This window comes from Protopterus annectens, chromosome 7.part0, assembly GCF_019279795.1.
Source record: "Protopterus annectens isolate FY-2018-M chromosome 7.part0, PAN1.0, whole genome shotgun sequence".
NCBI lineage: Eukaryota > Metazoa > Chordata > Ceratodontiformes > Protopteridae > Protopterus > Protopterus annectens.
The window spans coordinates 1,209,648,921-1,209,661,336 of NC_056739.1; the positions used below are offsets into that span (position 1 = coordinate 1,209,648,921).

The 12,416-nt window shown below is 46.5% G+C and overlaps 1 protein-coding gene across 1 annotated transcript in view; it reads left to right on the top strand.

Annotated features, from left to right (window-relative positions):
* The window catches only part of ZNF592 (zinc finger protein 592), a 1,193,995-nt gene that overhangs the window by 6,350 nt on the left and 1,175,229 nt on the right, over positions 1-12,416 (top strand). The gene's annotated exons all lie outside the window — the stretch shown is intronic.

Sequence of the window (12,416 nt, forward strand, 5' to 3'; positions counted from 1 at the left end):
ACCCAGTTCTGGGACCTCTCTTGTTCGGTATGTACTTCTCTGAGGTTCAGGCTTACATGGGGGGATTATGGCTGACAAAGTTTGCAGATGACTGCAAACTGGGGGCCATAATCTAATCTCCATCTGACACAAGCATCCTCCAAAAGAGATGGGTGCTTGGTGCCAGAGCCACGGCCTCAAGCTAAATGCTAAAAAGTGCATAGTCATCCCCTTTGGGAAAAACAAGGTGCCCACAAATTACCACATAGGTGGTAATCCATTAAGTACGGAAGAAGTATTTAGAGATTTGGGGACCAATGTAGATAGTAATCTGTCCTTTGATAATCACGTTGCCAAAGTGGTTAGAAAGACCTTCTATATAGCCCACCTTATCACGAAAGGGTTTGCATCTAGATCAAGGGAGGTCATTGTGCTCCTCTACTCATCAGGCCCATAATTGAATACAATGCCTCTTTTGGGATGTACCTTACCCGACACCTGCAGCAACTGGAGAGACCCCAAAAATACCTCACCAAGAGGATCATGGGCTACAAACAAATGTCCTATGCAGCTCGACTAAAGAAACTCCAGCTCTACTCTGTTGCTTACCGCCTACTCAGTGGCGATCTATGCCTGACGTACAAAGCCATGTCAAACCCAGAAATGTTAAGTTGTCAATCTCGCCTTCATTCTTGCTGAATGGGTTCGGAGCCGATCCTCTGCTCCGACTCGGCCACTTACTAAATCTCGAGAGCTTATTTTACCGGCTCGAGGCAACCCTATATCCCATGATGCTAGGCAATAACTCCCCAGATCTCGTTGGCCGCTTTTGCTTGCGAGGTGCGTTTTTTTGCCGTCTCCTGGTAAGTCTTGGATATAGTGTGTTCAGTCACTTTTTTTTGAGTAAAATTTCTTTCTACCTAGTTATTTCTTTCAATAGTTAAGTAACTACCCTTAACTTTATTACCTTTTTATACCTTCCCTTATATCCCTCCCCCTCCACTTTTAGGTTAGGCCTTAAGCCTGCCCCTTTCCTGTTTTTTCTTAGGGATCCTGTGGAGTGTTTGGGTGTGTGTCAGTATCCCTATTAATATTTTATTGATAATTTATAATGTTCGAGAGTGTGTGTTTGTGTGTTTTCTGCTACTTTTGTGTAACCCTCGACACTGTTATGTCGAAGGAACCTAAAGAAGCTAAGGTCTCAGGCTTTAAGAAGTGTGACTCATGCTTTCAGAAAATGTCTCTGACAGACGGTCACACTAATTGTGTTTACTGCCTGGGACCCCTGCACCTGCAGGACTCTTGTTCAGTATGTCATGCATTCAGTCCAAGAGTCCTGCAGGAGCGCAGGAATAAACTGATACTTAGGGGCTTGTTAAAGCCCGAGGGCTCCCCGACTAAGTCTGCGTCGGGGAGGTCCTCGAAGCCTGCAAAACTGTTGGCTCCAAGTACTAAGCCTTCGGCTGCTGGCTCCTTGTCTGTGCCTAGATCATCTCCGGCTGGAGCCCATCCCTTTGAGTCACAAGTTCCGGTCTCTGCACCACTCTGTGCCGATACCTCTGAGCCCATGCTTGTGCTGTCGGCTCTGGCTGGAGCCGACGTGTCTTTGGCTCCATTGGCTACATCTAAGAAGAGGTCAAGATCCCCTTCATTGGAGTTCATCCATTCGGCTCCAAGATCTCCCCTGCTCTCGGAACGGAGCCATCGGAGCCGATCTTCTCGGTCGTCCAGACTTTCAGATCACAACCTTGAGAGAGTGGTAAGTAGGCTGTTAAAGTCTCAGGCATTGGCCCAGATGATCTCTAGCCCATCTCATCAGACGGTGGCTATTTCAACTACACCTATTTTTCCTCCTTCCACTCTCCCTCAGAGTTCAGAGCCGGAGCTCCTCGGAGCCATGACCGTTGCGGCGTCAGAGCCGATACCTCCCCCTTCGGCTCCTTCGTCTTCCACTCCTGTCTCCTCTTTGATACCTTCATTGGAGGGATCCGGGTGCCTGATCTCTCTCGTCAGCTCTGAGGGGGCGAGTGGCATCGGACCGTTGTCCGACCCCGTTCTCTCTCTTGGAGCGTCGACGCTGCTGAGCTCTGCACCGACATTGGCCTGGGGTTCCTACCTCTTCGGAGCGGGGGCGCTCTGGCCTTTCTGATGGGGGAGCCTTCGAGGTGATGAGGAGCGTTCTAGCCCCAGGGCTTAGTCAAAGGTCAGCTCCATCAGCTCCTCCCGCTACAGTACCTACTGATGTCTCTTCTCACTCTCTTGCTCCCGGACCCAGAGATCCAACGCCTCAGGTTTCCCCACTGGGAATTTCTTCCTCTTCTGAGGCTTCTCCTGACCTGTCAGCAGAGCCTCCGTGTAAGAGGACATGTAAGAGGAAGCATGTGTACTCCTCTGAGTCTATTACATCTGACACCAACTTGGATGAGTCGGAGGGATCCCCAAAGTCCCCCTCTGAGGAAGTTTCTTTCTCAGACATCCTGGAAATCCTGAAGCAGAGGGGGAACTGGTCTTCCCTTAATCCTTCCGAGGACGAGTCGGTGTACCTGGAGGCGTTCGGTTCTCAACCCTCCACCTCCTGGGTGTCTCCGCCTTTCGACCCCCTTATGGAAGTAGTAGCTCGAAAGGCGTGGTCAGCCCCGGATTCAGTGGAACCCACCCCTCGGAGGCCATCTAAATTCATTACAGCACCAGTCGACAAGCAATTCCTAACAAAAGGTGTACCGGAGGATGGCATGGTGGTGGCTGCAGCCACCAAGAAGGAACTAGCTGATCCTTCAGTACCTGTCCATCCTCCTAATAAGGATTCTAAGACCATGGATAGGTACAGTAAGCGGATGTTTTCTTCAGTGACCTTTGCCATGCGTTCGCTGAATTACCTGTGTCACTTCACCCGCCTTCAGAGAGATATTCTCAAAGAGTTGGGAGAAGTCTTACAGGATCCATCCGCTGCTGGGTCCCAGGATAAAATAAACTCACAGCTTGGAACCCTGAACTCGATTGTTAACTCCTCCATGCATCTGATTTCATATGCAGCCGATGGAGCGAGTAGGGCCGCAGGCACAGGAGTGGCCTTAAGGCATCACGCCTGGATGCGGCTGTGTAATTTCGTGGACCCTTTCAAGGCGTCCTTCACAAATTCCCCTTTTGATGGTTCGGCTTTGTTCGGACCTCAAGTGAAAGACACCTTGACAAGATGCGAGCAAGATGGCAAGACTCTTTCTGCCATAGGAGTCTGTTTTTCCACCCATTCAAAACAATACCCTAAGGGTCAGAAAGGTGGGAACATGTGGTTCCGCAAATCTCAAGGAGTCCCGTCTGACAAAAGAGGTCAGTTTACCCCCAGAGGCAGAGGGGGGTAACAACAACAGATGCTGCCCTAGGGGCAGAGGGGGTCCGCAAAACCAGGGTAGCAGGGAGCCTCTCTCTGACCAACCCTTCCAGCATCCCTGAGATGTTGCCCGATTGTCCACCTTCGGAGGTAGTCTGGGGAAGATTGTTGCTGTACCCAATAGCCTGGCTTTCCCTTACTCAAGACAAATGGGTACAGTCGATCATATCCGAGGGTTACAAAATTCCCTTTATCCAAACCCCAATTCAACAAAAGGGAACCCTTCCAGACATTCCACCCGGTCTAAGGGAACTAGCAGTATCAGAAATATCAAAACTGCTAGCAAAAAGAGCCATCCAGCCAGTCCCAGCAGACCAAGTAGCATCCGGAATCTACTCAAGGTTCTTTTTAGTACCGAAAAAGACAGGGGACTGGAGACCAATATTAGATCTCAGCAAACTGAACAAGTTTGTAAAGAGAACAAGATTCCGGATGGTCACGCTACAGTCCATTCTGCCCTTTCTGGACAAGGACAATTGGATGTGCTCCGTGGACCTTCAGGATGCGTACTATCACATCAAAATTCACAGGCGCTCCAGAAGGTTTCTCCACTTTCGGCTGGGGGCCAGTCACTACCAATTCAGAGCCCTGCCCTTTGGTCTCACTACAGCCCCCCAGTGTGTTCACCAAATGTATGGCAGCGGTTACCGCTCACCTGAGACGGCAAGGATTCAAGGTGTTTTCATATCTAGACGACTGGCTCCTCACTGCCACTACCAGGCATCAACTTCTCCAAGCAACAGCTTACACCATTCGCATTTGCAGAGGGCTAGGAATCTCAATAAATTTCGAAAAGTCTGCCTTGTCGCCTTGTCAGTCTATTACCTTTATAGGTGCCAACTTGAACACCGTACAACTTTCAGCAAAGTTAACAGACCAAAGAGTCTCAGATGTTCAAAACCATGTCCAAGTTCTTCTTCAGAGCGACAAAATTCAGGCCAGGTATGTCCTGAAAGTCTTGGGACTTATGGTGGCCTCCATAACACTTCTTCCCCTTGCACGTTTTCACATGCGTCTTCTACAGTGGATGCTGTTCGCCCAATGGTCTTTTTAGCAACTCCCCATGCACCACAAGATCATGATAACTCAAACTTGCAAAGGTTATATGTCCTGGTGGATATTGTCCCCTCAAGTCCATCAGGGCAGACCTTTTGTTCCTCCTCCCCCTGTCGCCACAGTGACATCGGACGCCTCCCTGATCGGGTGGGGGGTGGTGGGATTTTCAGGGCAGGATGGTCCATGGCACTTGGCAACCTCTCGAGCGCCACCTGCACATAAATGTCCTAGAGATGAGAGCAGTGCTTTTAACGTTGCAAGCCCTCTACGACTCTCTTCCCCTAGGAACTATTGCAATTCAAACGGACAATATGTCCGTAGTGTGGTACATCAACAAGCAAGGCGGAACCAAGTCCTATCCCCTGTGTCGAGAGGCACTCAGACTTTGGCAGTGGGCGATCTCCTCAGCGGTTTCTGATAGCAACGCATATCCCCGGGAAGTCCAACTTCATAGCGGACAGGTTGAGCAAAGCCATACTCATGCCGCACGAGTGGTCTCTCAAACAATCGGTAGCGGAAGAGATTTTTCAGAAGTGGGGTCTTCCTTGCTGCGATCTTTTTGCTACATCCCAAAACAGCAAATGCCCCGACTTCTTCACCCTCTTCCCCCTCCCAGGCCATCCCCTCAGACGCTGTAGTCCAAGATTGGCCTCGGGGACTTCTCTGCCTTTCCACCTTTTCCTCTAATTCCACAAGTAATTCAGAAAGCAACCGCCTTGAGAGCCAAGTTGATTCTCATTGCCCCTTATTGGCCTCGACAGATATGGTTTCCGTTCCTACATCACTATCTTTTGGTGCAGCCTTGGCATCTGGACCCAGCTCCAGATCTGTTGACCCATCAGTCGGGGCAGCTGCACGAGTCCCTACATTCTCTCAACCTCACTGCTTGGTTGCTCCACTTCTGTCCTTAGCCAGGCTTCCTATGATTTCTAATCCCACCCGGGATATCATAGTAGCTTCCCTTAAATCTTCCACCAGAAAGATTTACACTAGTAAATGGAAACATTTCTCCTTCTGGGCAAAGGCAAGGAATTTAGATCCTTTTACTCCCCAATTCATTCGGTCTTAGACTTCCTAGCCAAAATTTTTCATTCAGGATCTTCTGCCTCTACAGTAAAGGTTCAGTTGGCAGCCATATCGAATTTTCGTACAGGCTTATCGGACCACAATATGTCCAATAAGCTTTGCAAAGCCTTCCTTAAAGGTGTATATTTACTTAGGCCTCCGATCAAAGATCCTCCACCTCAGTGGGATCTTAATTTAGTCTTAACATCCTTAATTCTCCCTCCCTTTGAACCTGCGGTCTCCTGTTCATTGAAATTTCTTTCATGGAAGACACTTTTCCTAGTCGACATTACTTCTGCTAGGAGAGAGTATCAGAGCTTCACGCCCTCTGCATTCGTCCTCCCTACTTAATCTTCCACAAAGACAGAGTTTCTCTAAGGACTAATCCATCCTTCTTACCCAAGGTGGCTTCGCAGACAAATTTGAATCCATCAATTGATCTCCCAGTTTTTTTCCCAAACTATACTAGTAGAGCGGAGCAAAAGCTACATTATCTAGATGTTCACCGCCAGCTCCGGTACTATCTGGATAGAACTAAACAAATAAGGAAATCTGATCAACTGTTTTTATCGTATACAGAAAATAAGAAAGGCCTTCCTGTTTCCAAGGTAACCCTATCTAGATGGCTGGCTTCTGTGATTACATCTATTTATCAATTCAGAGGCAGGGAATTATCTTCTGAGCCAAAAGCCCATTCAACTAGAGCACTAGCTACATCTACAGCTTTTCAAGCTAGACTACCAATAGACAATATTCTGTGCGGCAGCCATATCGGCCTCTCCTCATACCTTTGTTTCGCATTACAAATTGGATATGGCCTCCAGGGACAGAGCAACATTTGGTTCCGCCATTCTTAAGAGTCTGTTCCAATAAGTCACCCAGGATGAAGGTGCTAGGGACGCGGTCCCATACAGCAAGAATGAAGGCAAGATTGTCAACTTAACATTGAGAAGTTATGTACCTACCATAACGTTCCATGTTAGTTGTCTTCTCTCACCTTCTTTCTTGCATCCCACCCACCATCCCCCTAGCCTGGACAGACCAAGAAGATCTTCCCTTCTTTGAAGGGTCCTTTATTCCTTTGTTCACTATCTAGGTGTCCTAGGATATATATATATATATATATCTACATATATATCTACATATATAGTGTAAATAATTATCTTTAGAGGTTTTTATTCCTCTTCCTCCACCTTCCAGTTGGAGGATTTTGTTTTATTGGCCTATGCTAGGTTTTTCAGCTTCCAAACGAGATCTGGGGAGTTATTGCCTAGCATCATGGGATATAGGGTTGCCTCGAGCCGGTAAAATAAGCTCTCAAGTTTTAGTAAGTGGCCGAGTCGGAGCCGAGGATTGGCTCTGAACCCATCCAGCAAGAAAGAAGGCGAGAGAAGACGACTAACATGGAACGTTATGGTAGGTACATAACTTATCATTAATGGACATGCTCCACCTCAAAAAATCCAAGTCCCTTAGAGCTACACGCTACAGGGACCTAAACCTCAGCACAAAAATAAATAGGACATGCTGGAGGGACAGATTCATTTCCCAGAGGCTCCCCTCACTCTGGAATATAATCCCAATTCTTGTTAGGCATAGCCCCTCGCTGACCCTCTTCAAGCGAAATCTGGATGCGTGGATGGGAAATCTCAAATTCACCCCTGGGATCTCTTCTGTGTCCCTGCTAGACAGAGGCACAGTAAACTAATCTTAAAGGCTACACACTCAAGTGCGCTAGCCTGTGTTACATATTTATTGCACTTTCCTGCTATTTGTTGCAAAAAAAAATAAAAAAAAAAATCCTTGTTTCCCATCTTTCCTGACCTAGAGTAGTCCAAATACAGGCGTTGCTGTATTCTGGACTGTTGGAAAGTTCCTGTGTTGCCCATTTCCTTTCTTGGATAAAGGGAGGATTCTTTGTTCACCAGTGGCAGTGTGGAGCTTTGAGCAGCCTATCTATCCCTTGAGGAGTGTTCCCAGCACAAGACTCTGGTAGTCTTGGATAAAACCCACTTTGGCACGTTTTTTGCGTTACTACTCAGCCAAACTCCTTGTGGTCCTGCCGATGGTGCTAGCAGAGAGGCTAAAAAGAGTGGCTGCACGATAAAAGTGTTTTGCAAAAAAAAAAAATTTTTCCTTGTTTCCCGTCTTTCCTGACCTAGAGTAGTCCAGATACATGCTTTGCTGTATTCTGGACTTTTGGAAAGTTCCTGTGTTGCCCATTTCCTTTCTTGGATAAAGGGAGGCTTCTTTGTTCACCAGTGGCAGTGGGGAGCTTGGAGCAGCCTATCTGTCCCTGGAGGAGTGTTCCCAGCGCAAGAATCTGGTAGTCTATTGGCCGTTTTGGGCCAATTTCTAGCTCTTTGAAGTCCCCCTGTATAAAACCCGCTTTAGCGTGGCTTTGCGCGATTTTGTGCATAGCGCAGCATCGGGCAGCGCCGCTTAATTGGGTTTAAACCATACTCTGCTCCACAAAGTCTGCTCTTCACTTTTTCCCTTAGAACTGATCTAGTTCTCACAATAAACACCCTATTCCCACTCTAAAGCCTGGCACTTGCTCACTAAAGCAATTATATAAGTCAGCACTAAAAAATTAAAAGCACTACACCCTCACAAACTCCCCTTGAATACTTTGTTCCCCATTGGCCCTTTTTTTTCAATTATAAAGGAATTCCCAATACTATTCTAGCATGTCCAAAGGTCAGTTGTCAATCTCCTCTCCTGTCCAGCTGGTGAATCTGGGAATCTTGAGGCAATGTTACAACTGCCTCATGTACACAGACAACCCTCTCCTCCTCCCAACAATTTCCAACACATGTGAGAGATGCAACCATATAGCCAAACTGGAGGCTAAGCTCTCTCAACTCAGTACTGGCATAACCAGTCAGGAGGAGAAGGAAACCACACTCACTACAATTCCAGTCTCACATAGACCTACCACGACAGCAAACCAAACACATAAACACACAAAACATACTCGGAGGCTCTAAATAAAAATCTGCCTAAGCAGCAGAGACCTCCAAAGCAGACACCCAAGCAACCGCTACCCCAAAACAAAACACGTGCAACACATAGCTCACAAAGCCAGTGTGCCGAACAGTCACAGCCCTTAAGGCTAAACAACACACCTGATACACTTGTAATAGGTGACTCTATCATCAGGCACACTGACGTCCCGCTCACCAGGCTGAACAAGGAGAAGGTCACTGTGAACTGCCTGTCGGGCGCTTGGATCCGCCACATAACCCAAGCACAAGTACAAATATGACTCGGTCATTGTCCATGCGGGTGTGAATAACCTGAGACGTACCTCCCTGGACTACATGAAAAGAGACATAGAGGAGCTCTCTGAGCATGTAGCCCAGGCCGGTATGACCCTGACCTTGAGTAGCATCTTACCCTCACCAAGAATGATGCCACAATATGAAGACAAGATGATCAATTTCAACAATTGGCTTAAGTACTGGTGTCATTCAAAGGGGATCCAATGCCTGTCAGCCTGGGATGACATGCTCGAAAAGCCACGATGCTTCGCTAGGGACGGCTTGCACCTGTCACCCCTGGGCTTTCGGATATTGGCAAAGGCTCTTGCTACCCCCATAGTGCCTTTTTTAGGCAAGGCTCAAAAGACAAACCCACCTCCATAGGTATCACAAGGGATAAGAAACTAAGAGTAATGCTACTCAACGCCAGAAGTCTAAACCTCAAGATACACTCGCTCAAAACTCTCCTTAGCATGGAGAACATCAATATCTGTGCAGTAACAGAAACCTGATTCAAGGCTCCCGAGAGCACCCCAGCACTACCAGGTTATACCTCATACCATGCTTTTCGGCCCCAAAACTTGGACCGAACCACAAAAGGAGGGGGAGTATCACTATTCGTCAAAGATACGCACACCTCCAGGTTGATGGCACAGCACGGAGCATCAACTAACAGTGGGTAAAACTGCCTTCCAGTTTATAGCCTGCTACAGACCACCCTCCCAAACCCAGGAACCCCACTTGGCCTTCCTGAAAACACTGGAAAATGTGAAGGTCTCTCCAAACACCATTATATTAGGTGACTTCAACTACCCAAACATAGACTGGGAGCATTACTCTATCTCCAACAACCTAGCCCAAAGGTTCCTAGAATTTATAAACTCAAATGCTATGGAACAACTTGTTACCACTCTCACAAGAGGGGAAAACATACTGGACCTGATCATCACCAACATGGGGACTCTATGCTCCAGACCAGAAGTGTATCCCTCACTGGTAAGATCAGACCACAAACTAATCTCACTGGATATTCACATCCCGACCCCACCCCCTGCCCAGAAAACCACAATGAAAAACTTCTCTAAAGCAAATTTCACACTCCTCAAAACCGAGGTGGAATCCTTCAAAGCCCCCGGGCCTGTGGAAAATACGGCCCAGACCACAGAATCCTTTATAAATACATTCTATGAACACCTTCAGGAATGCATGGATCATACAATCCCAAATAAAACCAAGACCCAATCCTCCACAGGCAGACGTCCTGTCTGGTGGACCCCAGCCATAAACAAACTATACAACAGAAGGAGGAGGCTACTACATGATAGAGCAAAATCCCAAAAAGAGAAGGCATCTCTGATCAGTATTAGCAAAAGACTATGGGCACTCATAAAATCGTCTAAGGCCAGCTTCGAGAGACAAATTGCACAGGACACCAAGGATAATCACAAGGCTTTCTTTAGTTATGTTAGGAACCTGGGTGGGAATTCCTAGATATGCTCAGAATTAGTCCAAAATGACAAAAAACACACAAACCCACAGACATTGCCAACATCCTAGCTGACAGGTTCAGCGCAAACTTCTCCCCCCTCCCCACCAAAAGGGCAAATATCTATCCCAGCAGAGTGCTGCCCCCCCTGACATCTCAGATTCTCAGGTAAGTGCTGCCCTCTCCAAAGCAAAAAACACAGCATCAATGGGACCAGACGGTGTCCCGGGCTGCGTCCTACATGAACTCCAAGAAGAGCTAAACCCAAACGTAAAACTACTGTTCAATCTCAGCCTTACTACAGGATATGTACCCAAAGAGTGGCGTACAGCAACAGTGGTCCCTCTCCACAAAGGTGGTGCCTCAACGGATCCTGGAAACTATCGCCTCATAAGCCTGACTAGCTTGGACTGCAAAGCTATGGAAAGGATCATCATGGACCTCATAAATAAAGATATTGGGGACCTACAGACACTGGATCCTACCCAGTTCGGCTTTAAGGCAGATCCTGCCTCTTAAACCTGGTCGATTTCTTTGAAACAGTCACCAAGGCTATTGACGAGGGGAAGGTCGTCCACACAGCCTACCTGGACCTCGCAAAAGCCTTCGATACAGTACCCCACTCGGGCATTATAGATAAGCTCACCAGCTTAAATATAAACCCCTATGTCACTAGATGGGTTGCAAACTGGCTCAAGGACAGAACCCACATGGTTAGAATTGCTGGAGCCATGTCAGACTCCAAACCAGTTACAAGTGGCGTCCCACAAGGCTCAGTCCTGGGACCTCTCTTGTTCGGTATATATTTCTCGGAGGTACAGGCCAACACAGAAGGACTGTGTCTGACCAAGTTCGCAGATGACTGCAAACTGGGCGCCATAATCGACTCTCCAGCCGACACAAGCATCCTCCAAAAGGGCCTCATAGAAACAGACAACTGGTGCCAGAGCCATGGCCTCAAGCTAAACGCCAAAAAGTGTATAGTCATCCCCTTTGGCAAAAACAAAGTGCCCACAAATTGCCATATAGGTGGTAATCCATTAAGTACTGAAGAAGTAATTGGGGACCTGGGGACCCAAGTTGATAGCAATCTCTCATTTGACAACCACGTGGCCAAAGTGGTTAGAAAAACATTTTATATAGCCCCCCTAATCATGAAGGGATTCACATCTAGATCAGGGGAGGTCATCGTGCCTCTTTACTCATCCCTCATCAGGCCCATAATTGAGTACAATGCCCCTTTTGGGATGTACCTTACCAGACACCTGCAGCAACTGGAAAGACCCCAAAAGTACCTCACCAAGAGGATCAAAGGGCTCAAACAGATGCCATATGCTGCCCGGTTAAAGAAACTCCAGCTCTACTCAGTGGCATACCACCTGCTCAGAGGCGATCTGTGCCTGACGTATAAAGCCATGTCCAACCCGGAATTAATGGACATGCTGCACCTCAGAAAATCCAAATCCCATCGAGCTACGCGCTCGAGAGACTTGAACCTCAGCACTGAAATAAATAGGACTTGCTGGAGGGACAGATTCATAACCCAGAGGCTCCCTTCACTCTGGAATAAAATCCCAGTCCAGGTTAGGCAGAGTCCATCATTGACTCTCTTCAAGAGGAATCTTGATGAGTGGATGGGAGATCGTAGGTTTACCCCGGGTATCACTTCTGTGTCACTGTTAGACAGAGGCACAGTATACTAACCTCGAAAAAGGGCATAGCAAAATTAATTTATAATGGTGTGGCTTATAAATGCCCTAGGGCAGATAGCCTATTATGAACTTATGAACCTATATAATGTGTGTGTGTGTGTGTGTGTGTGTGTGTGTGTGTGTGTGTATATGTATATATATATATATATATATATATATATATATATATATATATATATATATACACACACACACAATCTGTGTATAAGAAAGTACATGTGTATATACTGATATTTGTGTCTATGTAATTATATATATATATATATATATATATGTATATGTATATATGTATATATATGTATATATGCATATATATATATATATATATATATATATATATATATGTATATGTATATATGCATATATATATGTATATATATGTATATATATATATATATATATATATGTATATATATATATATATATGTATATATGCATATATATATATATATATATATATATATATA